Below are 6241 nucleotides of genomic sequence, written 5' to 3' on the forward strand. Positions count from 1 at the left end.
CCCCAAGTGAGCACAATGGCCGATGCTATCCCAATCCGAAGCCAGGATCCAGGAACTTCTTCCAGGTCTCCCACACAGGTGCAGGGTCCCAAATTTTTGGGCAGTCCTCGACTACTTTACCAGGTCACAAGCAGGGAGCTGGATGGGAAGTGGAGCTGCCTGGATTAGAACCAGCGTCCATTATGGATCCCGGAGCGTTCAAGGCGAGGATTTTAGCCGCTAGGCCACACCGCGGAGCCCTATTGTCTTTTGATACAGTTTAGTTGGGGTCTCCCTTCCCTCTCTCTATGTTCCCTCCCCTCCGCTTTGTTCTCCCTTTCAGACTTACAACGGGTGTCTTTTGTGAATTTTCACAAGTCTATCATGTTGCCACTGGGGTGCCTCCCAACAATGTAGGAGATTATCAGTCATGTTTTTGTGAGTCCATCCTTTTTCTGCATGTATAAGATTTATTTCTCTTTGTATCTACCTATGAACATATTCATTTCCATTACATTTTCATGATGTATCCCCTTGAGTACAATGCACCAAGGGTGGGGAGGAGGGGAGAAAAAGAAAAAAAGAGATTCAAAATACATTCGTGCTCTTTTCCCTGTAACAGGAAAGGCACACACAGCTTCCATCTGCTGGTTTATTCTCCAAACCTGGACTCGGTCAAAATGAGGATTTGGGGACTCCATCTGGGTTTCCCACATGTGTGGCAGGGTCCGAGTACTTGGACCATCATTGCTGCCTTCCCAGACACATAACGTGAGAAGTCAAAGGAGACAGTAGGCAGTTAGGGTCTCTGGTCCCTGATGAAGTTGCCTTTAAAATATAAAATCTGTGCTTTCCCCTTTCCTGTACCCTTCCTGGAGCAGATTTTCCCTCGGGAGGCGGGGGGAAGGGGAGGGAGGAGAGGGATGTGGCAGGGGAGAGCAAAGGGACAGAATCAATGTATCAATCCCCATGTCTTAGAGCTGTTGTCACTGTAAGGTTATGATTCTTGTTCAGAACCAGAAATCCACACAGAATAAAGTTCAAATTAAAACAAGATTTACTGAGTCTGATATGGTAGCATAGTGGCTGGAGTCCTCACCTTGCAAGTGCTGGGATCACATACAGGTGCAGGTTCTAATCCCGGGGACTCTGCTACCCATTCAGCTCCCTGTTTGTGGCCTGCTAAGCAACAAAAAATGACCCAAAGCCTTGGGACCTTCACCTACATGGGAGACCTGGGGGAGGCTCCTGGCACCTGGCTAGAGATCAGCTAAACTCCAGCCATTAGACTGCTTGAGGAGTAAATCAGTAGACGGAAGACCCTCTTCTCTGTCTCTCCTCCTCTCTGTATATCTGACTTTCCAACAAAGATAAAATAAACTTTAAAAAATAAACAAGCTTTATTGGGAGTACACCCAATTGAGGTTCACTGATCCTATAATGACAGTGGGTCAGCGAAGTCACACCAGAGTATAAGACGGGTCTTTTTAAGTAGGAGGCTGTAAAGGAAGGGTTTGGGGGACAAATGAATGAGCCTTATATGGTGCTATAGAATGCAATAGAGTGCAATAGGTTCTTTTCAACCTTGGTGAATCCTTACGTCACTGCTAAGCTGAGGAGGGGGCTGTATTCTGCAGGTGCAGCCTTATCAGCCACCTTTCTCAGCCTCATCTTGGGCTGCCCCTCACATATCCCAAATGGACCTTACAGTCACAAATGTAAGCCAGGAGACTGGCCCACACACTAATCCCATCCCTGGTCACTGTCCAAAAGAATGGCACCTTAGTTTTCAGATTATTGGAATGGGAGAAGGAAGCCACAAGTCTTATTCTTTTATTTCTGGGTAAGGAGTTAGACATTACTATCCATTGCAAATCATTTTTTTGTTTTTTGTCCTTGGGGTGACTCACGTGCACTCCCTCCTGGAGGTGGTGCATAAAAGATATCATTTTCACCATTTCCTGGGGTCTTTCCTCCCTTGTAGACCCCTCCTGTCATTACAACAGGAGTCCCTCTTTCTTCCTTTCCTAAATAAATCATGCTTTGCAAAGTAGAGTTTTCTGCATGAAAATTTTTCTTTCATGTGAGACAAGAAATGAGGTTGCTGCTGTCTTGCAACAATAACAGGAAGCCAAGATTGGAAGCAACACCCCAGAATAGCTGTGAGCATAACAAGTAGCCAAAAAGCACATTGCACCAAGACCCCCACCCTGAACTCTTAGATGTTGTTGTCAATCAGACCTCCCAGGGATTCAGACATGTAGAAGACACTATGAAAGAAGGTGAGAGCATCTGTGTTCAACAGGCACTCAGTGGGACATCATGCTGCTTTAGTGCCTCTGTGCCTACGTGGAGAGCTTGTGTATAATCTGAATGAGACACTTGCCTTCCCCGGATTTGCTTAATTTAAAAAATGACTCTTACTGCAGTTCCCTAATATTGGCACCAAATCAATTGAGGACATTTCTCAGAGATAAACACATTGATGTATTTCTAGGAGCAGTTAATAGCTGGTTTGCTAGGTATCTTCAATACGGGATTGTAAATACGGCTGTTTCAGGATTTTCTAATTGTCTTGTCCCTTTTAGTTAGTCTCCAGGTAATGTGACTGGTGTTACCAATCTAACTACTCCAAAAAGTCTATTTTACAGTTGTCACAATTGTCAGTAAATACTGAACAGACTATGACCAACAGTATTCAAATACCACAAAATTGTCTTTCTTGTCTGAACTTTGAATCATTTGAAATTGATCCTCCCAGATTCTAAAGATACCCGCCAAGGAGTATGCTTAAGATACAAAGAAACGCATTCAGATTCAAAACGCACACAGGCTTCCTTTAAATCAACTGCCTTAAAACAAACAAAATATTCGAGGGGGGGGGGGAGGAAAGTAAAAGTGAAACCAAATTCTCCACTTGCTGCTTGCTCTGATAATTACAGCCCCCCCCCCCCACCTTCTCACATAAGGAACCACACCCTGGGCAGGAGCCTGAGTCCACAGCCTACCAACCTCAGTGAAGGAACCCACTCCACCAGATCTCTCTGGAGCAGCTGGGTGATAGGAACTTGGCTTCAAGCAGACAAAAGGTAGGTAAAGAACAAAGTGGGAAATAGACAAAATGGTCATAGGGAACTATGAGGGACAAGGGGATTAAGATATGCAAAGGGATCAACCAATTTCTGCATGGCTCCATCTGCAGCCGCCATCACAGGTCAGGTCTTGGGCAAGGTGAGAGAACTGAGGAAGCCCTGGCTAGGGAAAGAGGTCTTTGTTGGAAAGAGCCCTCGGGCACAGGCAGCAAGGGAACTGGGGCCAGGAGGAGCGCATGCTCCAGGAGAGGGTGGCCAGCCCAGGGACAGGGAGCAGAGACCCTGGGGAGGGGCGGCCCAACGAGACAGGGATGGTGGGGGAACTGCCCTGGAGAGAGGTAGGGGGGAACCAGTGAGCCTCCCCCCGGGGTGGGAGTGGGAGGCAGGACCCATAATGGCGGGCGAAGAGAACCTTTTAGAGGAATATGGCAGAGAGGAGGAGTAGGAGTTTGGTGGTAAGAATGGAGCCAGCGAGGTAGAGTGGGAGAAATGCTAAGTGGGTGGCCAAACTTGGACTAAGGGCAGAGAAGGGGGAACGGCAGTTGAGCTTCAAGGTACCAGCAGGAAAGGGTCTCTTCCCTGTGGTTGGGTTTGGGTGGGTAAGGAGTCCAGCTGCGTGTGGACTGGAGGGAGTGGACTGGAATTGGAACCCTGGAAAAAATTCGGGGGCTAGCCAAATTGTGTGTGGGGGAGGGTTGTCTTGGTTGGGTGAGATGTGTAAGCAGGAACTTGATGTTTTCTCAGAGTGAGGGGATGCGTGGGGGAGGAGAGGTTAACTCGGATTGTTGAGAGAGGTCATTCGGGAGTGCGGGGAGAGATGATTGGAGAGTGATTCTGAGTCATTTGTGTGGGTGGAATTCAGAAGGAGGGGAGGACTTCTGTGCCATAGCGATTTGTGGAGGAGAATGAGAGTGGTAGAGGAAGGAGGATGCCTATGGAGCAACGCTTATAAGGCCAGTGAACTCTGGAACACTCCTTGGGCCACGGTAAGGGTAGGGGATGGGGACAGCTGTGAAGAAAAGAAATTGAAACACTAGTTTAAAACAAACAAACAAAAACAAAACAATACAAAAAACGGCCCAAGTGTGGTAGCCTAGTGGCCAAGGTCCTTGCCTTGCATTCACCAGGATCCCATCTGGGGGCAGGTTTGTGTCCTGGCTGCCCCACTTCACATCCAGCTCCTTGCTTATGACCTAGGAAAGCGTTCGAGAATAGGGACCTTGCACCCAAATGGGAGACCCACAGAAGTCTCTGGCTCCTGGCTTTGGATCAGTTCAGCTCTGGCCATTGTGACCACTTGATGAGTGAACCAGAGGACAGAAGTTCTTCCTCTCTGTCTCTCTTCTCTGCATGCCTGACTTTACATTAAAATTAAATAAATCTTTAAAAAAAGAAGGAAAGTAAAACAGGCTATGCAAAGCACACAAATGTAAATGTGGTGTCATCATTTAAAAAAATCCTCAAATCAGAGAGAAGAGGGAATATTGGAAAATATTATTGCAAAATGGGGAGGAGGTCTTTTGCAATAAGGAAATCAAGCCAAGCTTCAAGGACTCCAAAGACACAGCAATCTCCACATCCCCACCCCAGCCATGGAGGACAGAAGCAGGGCCGAAAAGAGCTCAGTGAGGAGAGAGTGGGGTAATGAGGGGATGTTTTCCTGAGGTCAGCACACTCTTGGGAAGGGTCGCAGTGGGGACAGGAGAAAAGTCAAAGTTCAGAACACTGAAGAAAGGAGAAATTTAGTATTTTGTGAAGCTCACAAGCCCTTGCTTCTGTCAACTGAGGGAAATAAACACTTCTAATCTTTTACCAGGCAAAGCATAGGAACTGAAAGATTTCCTAAGTCACTTGTCATGAGCTTAAAAGAGACATGAGGCTTGCTTCCCTGAGTCACCTGGGGAAGAGTGATTCTTTGCAGCATTATCTGTTCCAGACAGAAGAAGACCACAGCAAAGGCTCAGGTAAAGTTGAGTATTGTCAATTTGACCCAAGTGAGCAGCAGATACTATTGAAAGCGCAGAGATCTAGTAACAGGACTTGGAGGGTTAATGGAAGGCTTCAAAAATAAAAAGGTGACCTGGGTTAAGAGTGTGGATCCTCACACAAGGAAGGTGGGAATGGGCTCGTGTAAAATTATGTGCAAGGTATACATACTTAGTGTTAGAGGGAAGATGGTAGAGGATGGCTATTGCTTTCATATTTATTTATTTAGGAAAGGCAGATTTACAGACGGAGAGAGAGATCTTCCATCTACTGATTCTCTTTCCATGTAGTCATTACTGTGCAAGGCCATAGCCAGGATCCAGGAACTCCACCTGGATTCTGAAGTGGTTCTTGCAAGAAGGAATTCTTCAACCTACTGTGCCACAAAACTGATCACAGAGGGTGCTTCTTAGGGATGAAAGTTAGATGGTGAGAAAGAGAAAAAGAATGGTTATGCAGGGAATCACACAGGTTGGTTGCTGCCAGATAATAGGAAGGTTTGAATGCCAGGGCTGCTATTTGCTTTATCATAAACCAATACAGAGTATTAGGTTCAATGAAATAAGCCAGTCACAGAAAATAAATACTGCTCGCTCACACTCATGTGGAAGTTAGAAAACATCAGTCTGAACATAGAACAGTGAATACTAGAGATTGAGAATAAAGGGCTAAAGAAATATTAAATGATGGATACCAGAACAGTTAGACAGAAGGAATAAATTCCTAGTATTACCCAGCACAGGGAGCTAGTAGTTTACAATAAATAATTCTGTTTTCTGACCAAATAGAGAAGTTGTGTGCATTTGTTTAAGTGTCACCCTGTGTGACATATCCCTCAGTACATAATTTTTTATTTTTATTTTTTCCTTTTATTTTTTCCTGCTATATAATTTTTTAAAGATTTATTTATTTTTATTGGAAAGTCAGATATACAGATATGAGGAGCAACAAAGATCCTTTGTCCTCTGACTCACTCCCCAATTGGCCACAATGACCGGAGCTGAGCCAATCCAAAGCCAGAAGCCAGGAGTCTTCCCCCAGGGTCTCCCATGTAGGTGCAGGGTCCCAAGACCTTGGGCCATCCTCCACTGCTTTCCCAGGCCACAAGCAGAGAGTTGGATGGGAAGCAGAACTGCCAGGGTTAGAACCTGGCATCCATATGGGATCCCGGCGAGTGAAAGGTG

General features: G+C 46.0%; 1 long non-coding RNA gene across 1 annotated transcript; it reads left to right on the forward strand.

The window, feature by feature from the left end:
- Window positions 1-2177: 2177 nt before the first annotated feature.
- Window positions 2178-5641, forward strand: LOC121158948. The gene is made up of 3 exons (XR_005884281.1): window positions 2178-2261; window positions 2949-3068; window positions 4888-5641. It is a non-coding gene; the product is annotated as an uncharacterized LOC121158948 (long non-coding RNA).
- The last annotated feature ends 600 nt before the right edge of the window (window positions 5642-6241 follow it).

This window comes from Ochotona curzoniae, unplaced genomic scaffold (genome assembly GCF_017591425.1).
Source record: "Ochotona curzoniae isolate NIBS_2020 unplaced genomic scaffold, NIBS_Ocur_1.0 contig_4017, whole genome shotgun sequence".
In the NCBI taxonomy this organism is placed as follows: Eukaryota; Metazoa; Chordata; class Mammalia; order Lagomorpha; family Ochotonidae; genus Ochotona; species Ochotona curzoniae.